The sequence below is a fragment of the Salmo salar genome, chromosome ssa19, assembly GCF_905237065.1.
Source record: "Salmo salar chromosome ssa19, Ssal_v3.1, whole genome shotgun sequence".
In the NCBI taxonomy this organism is placed as follows: Eukaryota; Metazoa; Chordata; class Actinopteri; order Salmoniformes; family Salmonidae; genus Salmo; species Salmo salar.
Window position 1 is genome coordinate 63474592 of NC_059460.1, and position 17813 is coordinate 63492404.

The following is a 17813-nucleotide window of genomic DNA, read 5'->3' on the forward strand; positions in this document are numbered from 1 at the left end:
TCACTGTATCACAATTCCAGTGGGTCAGAAGTTTACATACACTAAGTTGACTGTGCCTTTAAACAGCTTGGAATATTCCAGAAAATTCTGTCATTGCTTTAGAAGCTTCTGATAGGCTAATTGACATAATTTGAGTCAATTGGAGGTGTACCTGTGGATGAATTTCAAGGCCTACCTTCAAACTCAGTGCCTCTTTGCTTGACATCATGGGAAAATCAAAAGAAATCAGCCAAAACCTCAGAAAAGAATTGTAGACCTCCACAAGTCTGGTTCATCCTTGGGAGCAATTTCCAAATGCCTGAAGGTGCCACATTCATCTCTACAAATGCAAGTATAAACACCATGGGACCACGCAGCCGTCATACCGCTCCGGAAGGAGACTCGTTCTGTCCCCTAGAGATAAACGTACTTTGGTGCGAAAAGTGCAAATCAATCTCAGAACAACAGCAAAGGACCTTGTGAAGATGCTGGAGGAAACAGGTACAAAAGTATCTATATCCACAGTAAAACGAGTCCTATATCGGCATAACCTGAAAGGCAGCTCAGCAAGGAAGAAGCCACTGCTCCAAACCCGCCTTAAAAAAGCCAGACTATGGAGGAAAAAGGGGGAGGCTTGCAAGCCGAAGAACACCATCCCAACCGTGAAGCACGGGGGTGGCAGCATCATGTTGTGGGGGTGCTTTGCTGCAGGAGGGACTGGTGCACTTCACAAAATAGATGGCATCATGAGGGAGGAAAAGTATGTGGATATATTGAAGCAACATCTCAAGACATCAGTCAGGAAGTTAAAGCTTGGTCGCAAATGGGTCTTACAAATGGACAATGACCCCAAACATACTTCCAAAGTTGTGGCAAAATGGCTTAACCTGTTATGGCTAGGGGGCAGTATTTTCACGGCCGGATAAAAAAACGTACCCAATTTAATCTGATTATTACTCCTACCCAGAAACTAGAATATGCATATAATTATTAGCTTTGGATAGAAAACACTCCAAAGTTTCTAAAACTGTTTGAATGGTGTCTGTGAGTATAACAGAACTCATTTGGCAGGCCAAAACCTGAGAAGATTCTGTACAGGAAGTACCCTGTCTGACCATTTCTTGGCCTTCTTGATTATCTCTATCCAATACAGGGGATCTCTGCTGTTACGTGACACTTCCTACGGCTCTCAGAAGGCGGCAAAAAGCTGAATGATATCGAGGCAGCCCCTGGCTGAAAAACATTAGCGAGTTTGGATAGTGGCCAGTCACAGTACTATGAGACTCAGGCTCGTGCACGAGGGGATCCCATGCTTTTATTTTCTCTCTCTTTTGTACGTAAACACGCTTTCCCGGTCGGAATATTATCGCTTTTCTACGAGAAAAATGGCATAAAAATTGATTTTAAACAGCGGTTGACATGCTTCGAAGTACGGTAATGGAATATTTAGAATTTTTTTGTCACGAAATGCGTCGTGCGCGTGACCCTTATTTACACTTCGGATAGTGTCTTGAACGCACAAACAAAACGCCGCTATTTTGATATAACAATGGATTATTTGGAACCAAACCAACATTTGTTATTGAAGTAGCAGTCCTGGGAGTGCATTCTGACGAAGAACACCAAAGGTAATAAATCTTTTCTAATAGTAAATCGGAGTTTGGTCAGGGCTAAACTTGGTGGGTGTCTAAATAGCTAGCCGTGATGGCTGGGCTATCTACTCAGAATATTGCAAAATGTGCTTTCACCGAAAAGCTATTTTAAAAATCGGACACCTCGTTCTGTATCTATAATTCTTAAAATAATTGTTATGTTTTTTGTGAACGTTTATCGTGAGTAATTTAGTAAATTCACCGGAGGTTTGCGGGGCTTATGCTAGTTCTGAACGTCACATGCTAATGTAAAAAGCTGGTTTTTGATATAAATATGAACTTGATTGAACAAAACATGCATGTATTGTATAACATAATGTCCTAGGTGTGTCATCTGATGAAGATCAAAGGTTAGTGCTGCATTTAGCTGTGTTTTGGGTTTTTGTGACATACATGCTTGCTTGAAAAATGGCTGTGTGGTTATTTGTGTCTATGTACTCTCCTAACATAATCTAATGTTTTGCTTTCGCTGTAAAGCCTTTTTGAAATCGGACAATGTGGTTAGATTAACGAGAGTCTTATCTTTCAAATGGTGTAAAATAGTCGTATGTTTGAAATAATTGCATTTGAGGTATTTGTATTTCGCGCCACGCGATTCCACTGGCTGTTGAATAGAGTGGGACGCTAACGTCCCACCTAGCCCATAGACGTTAAGGACAACAAAGTCAAGGTATTGGAGTGGCCATCACAAAGCCCTGACCTCAATCCTATAGAAAATGTGAACAGAAATGAAAAAGCTTGTGTGAGCAAGGAGGCCTACAAACCTGACTCAGTTACACCAGCTCTGTCAGGAGGAATGGGCCAAAATTCACCCAACTTATTGTGGGAAGCTTGTGGAAGGCTATCCGAAATGTTTGACCCAAGTTAAACAATTTAATAGCAACGCTACCAAATACTAATTGAGTGTATGTAAACTTCTGACCCACTGGGAATGTGATGAAATAAATAAATCACTCTTAACTATTATTCTGACATTTCACATTCTTAAAATAAAGTGGTGATCCTAACTGACCTAAAACAGGGAATTTTTACGAGGATTAAATGTCAGGAATTGTGAAAAACTGAGTTTAAATGTAATTTGGCTAAGGTGTATGTAAACGTCCGACTTAAACTGTACATGTAGACCCTAACAGTTTGTTGGCACAGTTTGTCACTGTTATAGTGCAATTAGTCAGACTGTTCTCTCTGCTACCGCACGGCAAGCGGTACCGGAGCGCCAAGTCTCCATCCAAAAGGGTCCTTAATAACTTCTACCCCCAAGTCATAAGAATGCTGAACAATTAATCAAATGCCCACCGCCTTTGTTTGTACACTGCTGCTACTCTCTGTTTATTATCTATGTATCGTCACCACCTCCTTGTACAAATTATCTTGGCTAACCTGTACCCCTGCACATTGACTCGGTACCTCCTGTATATAGCCTCGCTATTTTGTGTTACTTTTTAATTTATTTAGTAAATATTTGCTATACTATTGTCTTAAAACTGCATTGTTGGTTAAGGGCTTGTAAAGTAAGCATTTCACCTGCTGTATTTGGTGCATGCGACACATTTTATTTGATTCAGTTAGTGTTGTATTGTGTAGTGGCTTTGCTGGTATGCATCTAAAACAATTTTTTGAGTTTGCCCCATCAAGATGTACATGCTACAATCGCCACTGGCCGCCACGCCCCAAACAAATATGAAACATGAAAAAAATATTTCTGCCGAGGTGCACTTTGAAGATGCTAGAACAATCCACATTTTATTTTCATCTGCAATCAAAACGAGTAACGAATAGACAACCCCATAGTAGAATATTTATCTAGTCGGCTTGTTGTGCATTCTATGCAAGATAAATATTCCTCTTAAGGTGAATTCATGTTGTGAATGCCACAGGGAGGGAAACATGCATTCTGGACAAGCATTCAATGCTTGGGTCAAGGGTCAATTGTGTTACTTGAGGTAAAACACCCTAATCATATTTTTTTTTGTTAATCGAGATGAGACATGACATTTTTAGTTGTACAAGAGTAGTGGAAACCAGAGAATGTGTAGGGGGGACAAAGTGGTTTCAGTGAAAAGTACAGGCAGGGTGGCATTTACCCTAACAGTCAGGCCTACATTATACACTGCTCAAAGAAATTAAGGGAACACTAAAATAACACATCCTAGATCTGAATGAATGAAATAATCTTATTAACTACTTTTTTCTTTACATAGTTGAATGTGCTGACAACAAAATCACACAAAAATAATCAATGGAAATCCAATTTATCAACCCATGGATGTCATGATTTGGAGTCACACTCAAAATTAAAGTGGAAAACCACACTACAGGCTGATCCAACTTTGATGTAATGTCCTTAAAACAAGTCAAAATGAGGCTCAGTAGTGTGTGTGGCCTCCACGTGCCTGTATGACCTCCCTACAACGCCTGGGCATGCTCCTGATGAGGTGGCGGATGGTCTCCTGAGGGATCTCCTCCCAGACCTGGACTAAAGCATCCGCCAACTCCTGGACAGTCTGGTGCAACGTGGCGTTGGTGGATGGAGCGAGACATGATGTCCCAGATGTGCTCAATTGGATTCAGGTCTGGGGAACGGGAAGGCCAGTCCATAGCATCAATGCCTTCCTCTTGCAGGAACTGCTGACGCACTCCAGCCACATGAGGTCTAGCATTGTCTTGCATTAGGAGGAACCCAGGGCCAACCGCACCAGCATATGGTCTCACAAGGGGTCTGAGGATCTCATCTCGGTACCTAATGGCAGTCAGGCTACCTCTGGCGAGCACATGGAGGGCTGTGCGGCCCCCCAAAGAAATGCCACCCCACACCATGACTGACCCACCGCCAAACCGGTCATGCTGGAGGATGTTGCAGGCAGCAGAACGTTCTCCACGGCGTCTCCAGACTCTGTCATGTCTGTCACATGTGCTCAGTGTGAACCTGCTTTCATCTGTGAAGAGCACAGGGCGCCAGTGGTGAATTTGCCAATCTTGGTGTTCTCTGGCAAATGCCAAACGTCCTGCACAGTGTTGGGCTGTAAGCACAACCCCCACCTGTGCACGTCGGGCCCTCATACCACCCTCACGGAGTCTGTTTCTGACCGTTTGAGCAGACACATGCACATTTGTGGCCTGCTGGAGGTCATTTTGCAGGGCTCTGGCAGTGCTCCTCCTGCTCCTCCTTGCACAAAGGCGGAGGTAGCGGTCCTGCTGCTGGGTTGTTGCCCTCCTACGGCCTCCTCCACGTCTCCTGATGTACTGGCCTGTCTCCTGGTAGCACCTCCATGCTCTGGACACTACGCTGACAGACACAGCAAACCATCTTGCCACAGCTCGCATTGATGTGCCATCCTGGATGAGCTGCACTACTTGAGCCACTTGTGTGGGTTGTAGACTCCGTCTCATGCTACCACTAGAGTGAAAGCACCGCCAGCATTCAAAAGTGACCAAAACATCAGCCAGGAAGCATAGGAACTGAGAAGTGGTCTGTGGTCACCACCTGCAGAACCACTCCTTTATTGGGGGTGTCTTGCTAATTGCCTATAATTTCCACCTGTTGTCTATTCCATTTGCACAACAGCATGTGAAATTTATTGTCAATCAGTGTTGCTTCCTAAGTGGACAGTTTGATTTCACAGAAGTGTGATTGACTTGGAGTTACATGTTGTTGTTTAAGTGTTCCCTTTATTTTTTTTTAGCAGTATATTCACTGTGTTTATGCAAGTTTTTGGGAACATAAAATGTATCAATATAATGCTACTTAGTTAAAAGAACACATGTGGCGTCTAGCTAATGATTAGCTCAACAGCCTAAATGCAGATAGGCTGAAGCATAGGGATGCCCATTTATAGCCACTATGGTGCTATCAGTTGAATTTGTTAGTCGCTCTGGATAAGAGCGTCTGCTAAATGACGTAAATGTAAATGTACAGGTGATAACGTGTATTGCTAATAACATACCTGATAATATGGACCACGCATAGTAGAACTGGGCCACATGGACAAAAATCCATGTCGAGATAAATTGATGTGACAACGATAAAGAAAACTAAAAGTTTATAACATTAATGCGCACCAGTTTTTGTATTATCCTTTATACTACTACTGCACTGAACAAAACTATGAAACACAACATGCAACAATTATGAACATTTTACTGAGTTACAGTTCATAAGGAAATCAGTCAATTGAAATAACTTCATGGCCCTAATCTATGAATTTCACATGACTGGTAATACAGATATGCATCGGTTGGTCACACATACCTTAAAAAAAAAAAAGGTAGGGTCATGTATCAGAAAACCAATCAGTATCTGGTGTGACCACTATTTTCCTCATGAAGCGCGACACATCTCCTTCGCATAGAGTTGATCAGGTGATTGTCGCCTACTGAATGTTTTGCCACTCCTCTTCAATGGCCGTGCGAAGTTGCTGGATATTTGCAGGAACTGGAACACTGCCGTACACGTCAATCCAGAGTATGCCAAACATGCTCACTGGGTGACAGACCATGGAAGAATTGGGACATTTTCAGCTTCCAGGGGCTGTGTACAGATCCTTGCGACATGTGCATTATCATGCTGAAACATGAGATGAATTGCACGACAATGGGCCTCAGGATCTCATCACAGTATCTCTAAATTCAAATTGCCGTCGATAAAATTAAATTGTGTTCGTTGTCCCTAGCTTATGCCTGCCCAAACCATAACCCCACCATGGGGCACTATGTTCACAACGTTGACATCATGCAAACCGCTCACCCCCACAATGCCATATAGTCTCTCCTGTCTGCCCGGTACAGTTGAAACCGGGATTTATCCGTGAAGAGCATACTTCTCGAGTGTGCCAGTGGTCATCGAAGGTGAGCATTTGCCTACTGAAGTCGGTTACGACACAGAACTGCAGTCAGGTCAAGACCCTGGTGAGGACGAAGAGCACGCAGATGAGCTTCCCTGAGAGGGTTTCTGACAGTTTGTGCAGAAATTCTTCGGTTGTGCAAACCCACAGTTTCATTGGCTGTCTGGTCTCACATGATCCCACAGGTGAAAAAGCCAGATATATTGGTCTTAGGCTGGTGTGGTTACACGTGGTCTGCGGTTGTGAGGCCGGTTGGACATACTGCAGAATTCTATAAAACAACATTTGAAGTGGCCTATGGTAGAGAAATGAACATTAAAATGATCTGGCAAAAGCTCTGGTGGACATTCCTGCAGTCACCATGCCAATTGCACACTCCCTCAACACTGGAGACATCTGTGGCATGGTGTTGTGTGACAAAACTGCACATTTTAGAGTGGCCTTTTATTGTCCCCAGCACAAGAAGCACCTGTGTGATGATCATGCTGTTTATTCAGCTTCTTGATATGCCACACTTTTCTGGTGATGGATTATCTTGGCAAAGGAGAAATGGTCACTAACAAATGTGCACAGAATGAGAAGCTTTATGTGCGTACAGAATATTTCTGGGATCTTTTATTTAAGCTCATGAAACATGGGACACTTTACAGGTTGTGTTTATATTTTTGTTCAGTATAGTTTGGTGGTTGTAGCCATCAATTTTCCTGCCATAAGTGATTGGTATGGTTGGTGTCGATAATTTTTCGGTTTATCGTCCCAGCTCTAATGCATAGGTGTTAAGCATGGTTCATTATATTAAAATAATTTTACCAAGCCTATGTTATTGGGCTCATTTCTGGAGGTGGAAATTCTATTTTAGATAGTGCAGTGTTACGCTGACACTAAGTCACAGACAAAACCTTAAAACAATAAATTAGGAAATTCCACACCAGGAAGGCCAGGAAATAGTTTTGGTATCTCAGATTGTTCTGGCAATTTTCACATATAAACTTAATAGGGAGGTAGGGTGTTTGATATGCTTTTTATATTTAACACAAACCATTTTTAAACCTATACATGCCTCCTACATTAAACGTACATGATACAGACATCTTGGTATCATTATACTTCTAATAGTGTGCTCTAAAATATGTTTAGATTACGAAATACATTTTACTTTAATGTATTCAATAGTCAAAATATTCATATGAATCTCAAAAGAACCCTTTCTGAGTTAAATTTGTTTAAATATATTGTTTTAAAACATACTCTACAAGTAGGCTACATAAAACTTCCAAGGTGGGTGCTCTGATACTTTTGAAGTTAAGATCAGTTTTATGAGCACCACCAACACAGTGAATGGGAGAATGTATTCGAAGGAAACTTCCTCTGCTGGCGATTTGCTGAACATGATTGATTAAATGACCTATAATGTCAATTTCTATAATGGGTCAAATCTTCAAAAGTAGCAGAGCACCCACTGGAAATTTGAGGTGTTTGAAGTAGAGGTCGACTGATTACGATTTTTCAACGCCGATACCGATTATTGGAGGGCCAATGACAACAGATACCGATTATTTGAGGGCCAAAAAAAGACGATACCGATTAAAAATCGGCCGATTTGTTATATATATGACAATTACAACAATACTGAATGAACAATGGACACGTATTTTAACTATAATACATATATAAAATCAATTTAGTCTCAAATAAATATTGAAACATGTTCAATTTGGTTTAAATAATGCAAAAACACAGTGTTGGAGACAAAGTAAAAGTGCAATATGTGCCATGTAAAAAAGCTGACGTTTAAGTTCCTTGCTGAGAACATGAGATAGCTGGTGGTTCCTTTCAACATGAGTCTTCAATATTCCCAGTTAAGAAGTTTTAGGTTGTAGTTATTATAGGACCATTTCTCTCTATACCATTTGTATTTCATATATCTTTGACTATTGGATGTTCTTATAGGCACTATAGTATTGCCAGCCTAATCTCGGGAGTTGATAGGCTTGAAGTCATAAACAGTGCTGTGCTTCAAGCGTTGCTAAGAGCTACTGTTTGAATGAATGTTTATGAGCCTGCTGCTGCCTACCACCGCTCAGTCAGACTGCTCTATCAAATCATATACTTAATTATAATAAACACACAGAAATACGAGCCTTAGGTCATTAATATGGTCAAATCCGGAAACTATCATTTCGAAAACAACGTTCATTCTTTCAGTGAAATACGGAACCGTTCCGTATTTTATCGTACGGGTGGCAACCATAAGTCTAAATATTACAGTTACATTGCACAACCTTCAGTGTTATGTAATAATTATGTACAATTCTGGCAAATTAATTACGGTCTTTGTTAGGAAGAAATGGTCTTCACACAGTTCAACGAGCCAGGCGGCCCAAACTGCTGCATATACCCTGACTCTGCTTGCACTGAACGCAAAAGTGACAATTTCCCTAGTTAACATTGCCTGCTAACATGAATTTCTTTTAACTAAATATATAATAAAAAATATTTGTGTATTGATTTTAAGAAGGCATTGATGTTTATGATTAGGTACATTATTGCAACGATTGTGCTTTTTTAGCGAATGGTCTTTTGTTAAATCATCACTGGTTTGGCGAAGTTGAAGTAGGCTGTGATTCGATGGTAAATCAACAGGCAGCGCATTGATTATACACAACGCAGAACAAGCTAGTTAACCTAGTAATATCGTCAACCATGTGTAGATCACTAGTGATTATGTGAAGATGATTGCTTTTATAAGATAAGTTTAATGCTAGCTAGCAACTTACCTTGGCTCCTTGCAGCGACAAGGTCCTTTTGATGCTGCACACGCGTAACAGGTGGTCAGCCTGCCACGCAGTCTCCTTGTGGATTGCAATGTAATCATCGTCCAAAAAGGCCGATTACCGATTGTTATGAAAACTTGATATCGGCCCTAATTAATCGGCCATGCTGATTAATCGGTCGACCTCTAGTTTGAAGAGTATATTACTCCAAACAATATCTCTAAAAATAAGCTAAATCAAAAAGTGTACATTTGAGATATTGATTACGTTAAATAAATGAATGTGAACATTTTTATTTCAGAATCTAGACATACTCCCTATTTTGGAGCACACTATAAGGAGTATAATGACACTAAAATGTTGTTTGTATCATGTGCTTTTATCAGATCATAGGGTCTTACAAGAGGCATGCACAGGTTTAATAGGGGCATAAAATGGCCACTTTCCACATGTGGAATTGCCCAATTGGTACAGGGACCAGAAATCGAAAGCACAGTCCACATTGGACCTCTATGGGAGCGATTTTATATTATGCCCTTGCTCGTAGGACTTCTTTCCTAAAAATTCAATCTCAGAAAACATTTGAACTGTTGATTTTTTTAACTGCGATCATCTGGACTCTCATCCCTGACTTTGCGCAATTGTACTTCCTCACACAAATCCCATCACCTTTACCAAGAAAAGGAGGTTATGGGGAGGTGGAAGTTGAAATTGAATTGTATTTAAATTCTGGCTTCCCACCAACTGTTTTTGTGCAATACAATTGAAAGCAACGCTAGTGTATGTAAACACACCCGAGTTGCTAAAAGCACCTGTAGTAGTGGTGGTGGTAGAAGCAGTATCACAAAATAAATGTTACGATTTCAGTTAGTCACCTTTTCCTACAGTATATTCAGAAGGTATTCAGACCCCTTGACTTTTCCCACATTTTGTTATGTTACAGCCTTATTCTAAAATGTATTATCTAGTTCCCCCCCCCCCCCTTCAATATACACACAATACATCATAATGACAAAGCAAACACAGGTTTAGAATTTTTTGCAAAATTGGAAAACCTGTAAAAATACATTTACATAAGGATTCAGACCCTTTACGTAGTACTTTGTTGAAGCGCCTTTGGTAGCGATTAAAGCCTTGTGACTTCTTGGGTATGAGGCTACAATCTTGACACATCTGTATTTGGGGAGTTTCTCCCATTGTTCTCTGCAGATCCTCTCAAGCTCTGCCAGGTTGGATGGGGAGCGTCGCTGCACAGCCATTTTCAGTTCTCTCCAGAGATGTTTGATCGGGTTCAAGTCCAGGCTCTGGCTGGGCCACTCAAGGACATTCAGAGACTGCTGCGTCTACCTAGTCTCCCAGTCCCTGAAAAATATCCCACAGCATGATGCTGCTGCCACTACGCTTCACCGTAGGGATAGTGCCAGGTTTCCTCCAAATGTGACACTTGGCATTCAAGCCAAAGACTTCCCTCTTGGTTCATCAGACCAGAGAATCTTGTTTATCATGGTCTGAGAGTCCTTTAGGTGCCTGTTGTCAAATTCCAAGCGGGCTGTCATGTGCCTTTCACTGAGGAGTGGCTTCCGTCTGGCCACTCTACCATAAAGGCTGGATTGGATTGGTGGTTCTCCCATTTACAGAGTTCCTCTGTGGAGCTCTGTCAGAGTGACCATCGGGTTCTTGTACAACTCCCTGACCAAGGCATTTCTCCCCCTATTGCGCAGTTTGGCCGAGTGGCCAGCTCTAAGAAGAGTCTTGGTGGTTCCAAACTACTTCCATTGAAGAATGATGGAGGTCACTGTGTTCTTGGAGACCTTCAATGCTACAGAAATGTTTTGGTACCCTTCCCCGGATCTGTGCCTCGACATGATCCTGTCTCGGAGCTCTACAGACAATTCCTTCGATCTCATTGCTTGGTTTTTGCTCTGACATGCATGGCCAACTGTGGGACCTTACGTAGACAGGTGTGTGCCTTTCCAAATCATGTCCAATCATCTGAATTAACTACAGGTGGACTCCAGTCAAGTTGTAGAAACAGCTCAAGGATGATCAATGGAAACAGGATCCACCTGAGCTAAATTTTGAGTCTCATAGCAAAAAGTCTGAATACTTATGTAAATAAGGTATTTTTATTTTATTTTATACATTTGCAAAAATGTCTAAAAATCTGTTTTCACTTTGTCATTATGGGGTATTGTTTACAGATTAAATCTTTTTTTCTCATCAATCAATTTTAGAATAAGGCTGTAATGTAACAAAATGTCGAAAAAGTCAAGGGGTCTGAATACTTTCCGAATGCACTGTATCTAATGTCTCCAGTCACCTTCTATGTGATGCTATTACTAACAGTGCAGCTGCACCAAGAGGCAACACAGAAATCCATTTGAATTCATTGGATTTAAACAAAACTTTCCATACATGTTTTCCCATGGCAGAAGTAGTCAGAAAGTGATGTTTTGGACCCGAATACCAAAACATTCAGGAGATATAGGTTTCTTAGAAAGAATTGACAATTTACATTAAAGCATCTAAAAATGTGTAAACAGCAATTTTTTCCTGAGGTCTTTGTGTTGTGCCCGCCATCGGTTTAAACACAGCATGCTTTTGAATACAGGGTGGGTGTCATTTCAATCATATGTCCATTCTATGAATTCTATTTCTATCCATTCAGACCACTGCAATTTAGCTGGAACACCATTGAAATTTAAATAGCTGAAATTGTACTTCTAATTACTACCACAAAGATGGCCGCTGGACCATACACCGTTGAATGTCAACTTAAATGGACATGTCCATTTTATTATCTATATTTTTCAATGTTTGCAATAGTTTTCCTATGGAAGACAGAGTATAATTTAATACAGATATTCTCAATCAAGCCAACATTATCTGATGTGTGTATTCCCATTTTAGTAAATATATCAGCCAAAACATAACACCCTCCCTGTATTGAAGAGCATGTATCTCAACCGATGGCAGGCACAACCCAAAACCCTCAGACGATGTAAAATAGGGTCCAAGCTACAACATATGTGAATATGAAGAGAAAATTGTTTTCGTGTAATATAATTTATGTTTAAGGTAATGTTTAAGTTATTATGAAATAGTTTGACAATCTTGTTTGTAATCATTTAAAATGATACCAATCACAATCATTTAAGACATGGATGTCTCATGGTATGGTGGGGTATGCACAATACACTGAGTGTAGAAAACATTAGGAACACCTTCCTGATATTGCGTTGCACCCCCTTTTGCCCTCAGAACAGCCTCAATTCAATGGGGCATGGACTCTACAAGGTGTCAAGTGTTACACAGGGATGCTGGCCCATGCTGACTCCAAATGTTTCCCACAGTGGTTTCAAGTTGGCTGGATGTTCTTTGGGTGGTGGGCCATTCTTGATACACACAAGAAACTGTTGCATGTTCCAGTGCACCTGGCACCATACCCCTTTCAAAGGCATGTACATCTTTTGTCTTGCCCATTCACCCTCTGAATGGCACACATACACAATCAAGGCTTGAAAATCCTTCTTTAACCCATCTCCTCCCCTTCATCTACACTAATTGCTTTCAGCTTTCACCTGGTCAATCTGTCGTGGAAAGAGCAGGTGTCACAAATGCTTTGTATACTCACTGTGGCCGCCATCATTATCTCTTTATCTAAATGTTTTGGCATTTGGAGCTACCGGCCTAATTTGTCCCTTCATTTGAGGACTGTGGGCAGTTTTTAGGTCATATTGAGCTGTATAAACTGTCTAGTCTAGGAAGTTAGAGAAGAAAATGTGTTATTGAGGAATATGGGTCCAAAATATGAGTTAATTTCTAAATGTCATATTATCAAGATGAAACATTCCATGTCAATCTACTGCACTAACTAAGCCGCAACTATTGTTCTTGTGAGGTGCAATGCAGTACCTAACTGCACAATGGATGCAGGCTGGTACTACCTAACGTTAGGTCGTTCGTTAGATGGCCATGTACCTAATAGGTAGCTAGCTAAGTGCTAACCGTACTTTGGGTTGATTGATTAGCCAGACAGCCCCCCGACTTGTGTTGTGGACGAACATCTGCCATAAACTTTTCCTACAGTTATCATTTCATGTTGGCTAATGCACATGCCATTCTGCCTGTTTGAAATTGGCAAGTTGAAGATGGTGATTTAACACAAGACAGTATAGCTGAGAAGAAGGAAATGTATTCACTTTCAACTAGCTAACGTTAGGCTCATAGCTAGCTAATAATACTTGAACACCAAGCCAACGCTTTGGATGGATGGGTGGCTAGCTAACTAGCTAGCTAACGTTACGGATGACTAACACCATAACTTGAGGCGCAAGTTAGCTAACGTTAGCTAATTTAGAGCTAGCCATATGTCGATACGTCAACTGTTAAAAATAAAGTACCTTGCTGGCGTACTACAACATGGCGAAATTAGTTTTCATGCATTTCAAACTCTCATGCGATGTTAAGGTCATGCATGTATAACTTGGCTAACAAATAGCTGCGGTACATTGAATTAGCCCATTTTAAACCCCTACAGTTTGCTAGCCAGTAAGTTGGTGCTAGCTAACTAGCGGCAGTAGCTAACTTCAAATTCCCATACTAACGTAGCTACTGATTGCAACTCATTGTTTATTTTGGGAAATGGCAACATTGCTTTTAATTTCATAAAGACAAAGATGTGAATTCATATTTCCATTAAATCTTTGTAACATTCTGTCTTGTTAGCTACATTTTCTGTAAACTCACCTTTTAACTGGCTGTATTTGCGCAGATCTTATGTTATTAACGTTAGCTGCTGCAACATCGACAAGATTCCATCATTTGATTTCAGCCAAAGCTATTTGCATGCACAGCGCTATCTACTGTTTTGGAGTGGAAGTCCGAGGACTTTGCAACCAGGCCCTAATGTCCTTGTTTAGGACGAAGAAAATAGTACAAGTTTACAGTGTTGATTGATTGAAACACCAAGTTGCACTCAGAAAATTTGCTGAAAATGAATCAACCTTTCAGGTTTTGGTATACACTGACATTTGGGGGTCAGTGTTTTAATTTAATCGGACCAATTTATCTTAATTCAATCTGCAGACTTGGTGGGCTATTCCCTCACTTTAATTACAATGCCCCAAGATTAAAGCACTAAGAGAGGCTGATATGGGTGTATTTAATTTGCACATGGATTAGAATTAATAGCAGCATCTCCCCTCTGCGGACACTCAATTACTCAAATGTTAATGTTCAAGGTTAGCAACCAACTAAGCCTCAGGAAACTGAAAAGATTTTGCATGGGCCATATGATCCTCAAAAAGTTATACAGCTGCACCATCAAGAGCATCTTAACTGGCCGCATCACTGCTTGGTGCAGACGGTCCAGTACATCACTGTGGCCAAGCTCCCTTCCATCCAGGACCTCTATATTAGGCGCAAAAGGAAGGCCCAAAAAATTGACAATGACTTCAGGCACCCAAGCTGTAGACTGTTCACTCTGTTACCGTCCAGCAAGCGGTACCAGAGCATCGGCTCTCGGACCAACAGGCTCCGAGACAGCTTCTACTCCCAAGCCATAAGACTGCTAAATAGTTAATTAAATATGAACACATACTTTCATAATCATCATATGCTGCTGCTACTCTATTCTTTATTTTACTCTTATTATTATCTATCCTGATGACTAGTCACTTTACTCTGCAAATCAAATTGTATTTGATTTAAGCTGCATCTATGCTGATGGACTCCTGAGTGACACAGCGGTCTAAGGTACTGCATCTCAGTGCAAGAGGCGGCACTACAGTACCTGGTTCGGAACCAAGCTGTATCACATCCGGCTGTGATTGGGAGTCCCATAGGGCGGCGCACAATTGGCCCCGCATTGTCGGGGTTTGGCCGGTGTAGGCCGTCATTGTAAATAAGAATATGTTCTTAACTCACTTGCCTAGTTAAATAAAGATTAAATAAAATTATTTAAAAAAAATAATGTGTCCATTAGAATTCAAGCCCTGCACAATCTTGTGAAAATTACAAATCAAATCAAATTTTATTGATCACATACACATGGTTAGCAGATGTTATTGCGAGTGTAGCGAAATGCTTATGCTTCTAGATCCGGCAGTGCAGCAGTATCTAACAGGTAATATTTAACAATTCCACAACAAAACTTAATATCTAACAAATTCCACAACAAAACCTAATACACACAATCTAGTAAAGGAATGGGATGAGAATATATACACTACCATTCAAATGTTTGGGGTCACTTAGAAATGTCCTTGTTTTGAAAGAAAAGCAAACTTTTTGTCCATTAAAATAACATCAAATTGATCAGGAATACAGTGTAGACATTGTTAATGTTGTAAATGACTATTGTAGCTGGAAACGGCTGATATTTGATGGAATATCTACATAAGCGTACAGAGTCCCATCACTCCTGTGTTCCAATGGCACGTTGTGTTAGCTAATCGAAGTTTCTAATTTTAAAAGGCTAATTGGTCATAAGAAAACCGTTTTGCAATTATGTTAGCACAGCTGAAATCGTTGTCCTGATTAAAGAAGCAATAAAACTGGCCTTCTTCAGACTAGTTAAGTATCTGGAGCATCAGCATTTGTGGGTTCCATTACAGGCTCAAAATGGCCAGAAACAAAGCACTTTCTTCTGAAACTCGTCAGTCTATTCTTGTTCTGAGAAAGGAAGTCTATTCCATGCGAGAAATTGCCAAGAAATTGAAGATCTCGTACAACACGGTGTACAACTCCCTTCACAGAACAGCGCAAACTGGCTCTAACCAGAATGGAATGGGAAGGCCCGGTGCACAACTGAGCAAGAGGACAAGTACATTAGAGTGTCTAGTTTGAGAAACAGGCGCCTCACAAGTTCTCAACTGGCAGCTTCATTAAATAGTACCCACAAAACACCAGCCTCAACGTCAACAGTGAAGTAGCGACTCCGGGATGTTGGCCTTCTAGGCTGAGTTCCTCTGTCCAGTGTCTGTGTTCTTTTGACCATCTTAATCTTTTATTTTTATTGGCCAGTCTGAGATGTGGCTTTTTCTTTGCAACTCTGCCTAGAAGGCCAGCATCCCAGAGTTGCCTTTTTCGTTGTTGACGTTGAGGCTGGTGTTTTGCGGGATTGCTACAGGGATATAGTCATTTAGCTCAGTTACCTTTGCTATCTTGGGAACAGGAACAATGGTGGCCATCTTGAAGCATGTGGGGACAGCAGACTGGAATAGGAATTGATTGAATATGTCCATAAACACACCAGCCAGCTGGTCTGAGGATGTGGCTAGGGATGCCGTCTGGGCCGGCAGCCTTGTAAGGGTTAACACGTTTAAATGTTTTATTCACGTCGGTCATGGGGAAGGAGAGCCCACAGTCTTGTGGTGGCACTGTATTGTCCTCAAAGTGCGCAAAGAAGTTGTTTAATTTGTCTGGGAGCAAGACGTTGATGTCCGCGACGGGACTGGTTTTCTTTTTGTAATCCGTGATTGTCTGTAGACCCTGCCACATACATCTCGTGTTTGAGCCGTTGAATTGGGACTCCACTTTGTCTCTACACTGACGCTTTGCTTGTTTGATTGGCTTACGGAGGGAATAACTACACTGTTTCCAGTCGCCTTGCCATTATTAAATGCGGTGGTACGTGCTTTCAGTTTTGCGCGAATGCTGCCATCAATCCACGGTTTCTGGTTAGGGAAGGTTTTAATAGTCACAGTGGGTACAACATCTCCTATACACTTCCTTATAAACTCGCTCACCGAGTCAGCATATACGTCAATGTTATTGTCTGAGGCTACCCGGAACATATCCCAGTCCACGTGATCGAAGCAATCTTGAAGTGTGGAATCAGATTGGTCGGACCAGCGTTGAACAGACCTGAGCATGGGCGTTTCCTGTTTTAGTTTATGTCTATAGGGGGGGAGCAACAAGATGGAGTCATGGTCAGATTTGCCGAAAGGAGGGCGGGGGAGGGCCTTGTAAGCATTGCAGAAGTTAGAGTAGCAGTGGTCGAGTGTGTTACTCGCTTGAGTACTGCAATCAATATGCTGATAGAATTTAGGTAGCCTTGTTCTCAGATTAGCTTTGTTAAAATCCCCAGCTACAATAAATGTAGCCTCAGGATATATGGTTTCCAGTTTGCATAAAGTCCAGTGAAGTTCCTTGTAGGCCGTATTGGTATCCTCTTGCGGGGGGATATACACGTCTGTAACGATAACCGAGGAGAGTTCTCTTGGGAGATAATACAGTCGGCATTTGATTGTGAGGAATTCTAGGTCAGGTGAACAAAAGGACTTGAGTTCTTGTATGTTGTTACAATTACACCACGAGTCGTTAATCATGAAACATACACCCCCACCCTTCTTCTTACCAGAAAGATGTTTGTTCCTGTCGGCGGGATGCACTGAAAATCCCATTGGCTGTACAGACTCCAGACAGCATGTCCCCAGCTAGCCATGTCTCCTTGAAACAGAGTATGTTAGAATACCGCATATCTCTTTGGAAAGCAACTCTTGCCCTAATTTCTATGACTTTGTTAACTAGGGATTGGACATTAGCGAGTCATATACTCGGAA

At 41.3% G+C, this 17813-nt stretch overlaps 1 protein-coding gene across 1 annotated transcript in view; it reads right to left on the reverse strand.

Moving 5' to 3' along the window:
• The window catches only part of LOC106579088 (speckle-type POZ protein), a 55279-nt gene extending 41172 nt beyond the window's left edge, over positions 1 to 14107 (reverse strand). Inside the window, exon 1 of the mRNA XM_014158635.2 lies at positions 13996 to 14107. The gene's annotated coding sequence lies outside the window, so the exon portion shown is untranslated. The remainder of the gene's footprint in view (positions 1 to 13995) is intronic.
• Positions 14108 to 17813: the final 3706 nt, after the last annotated feature.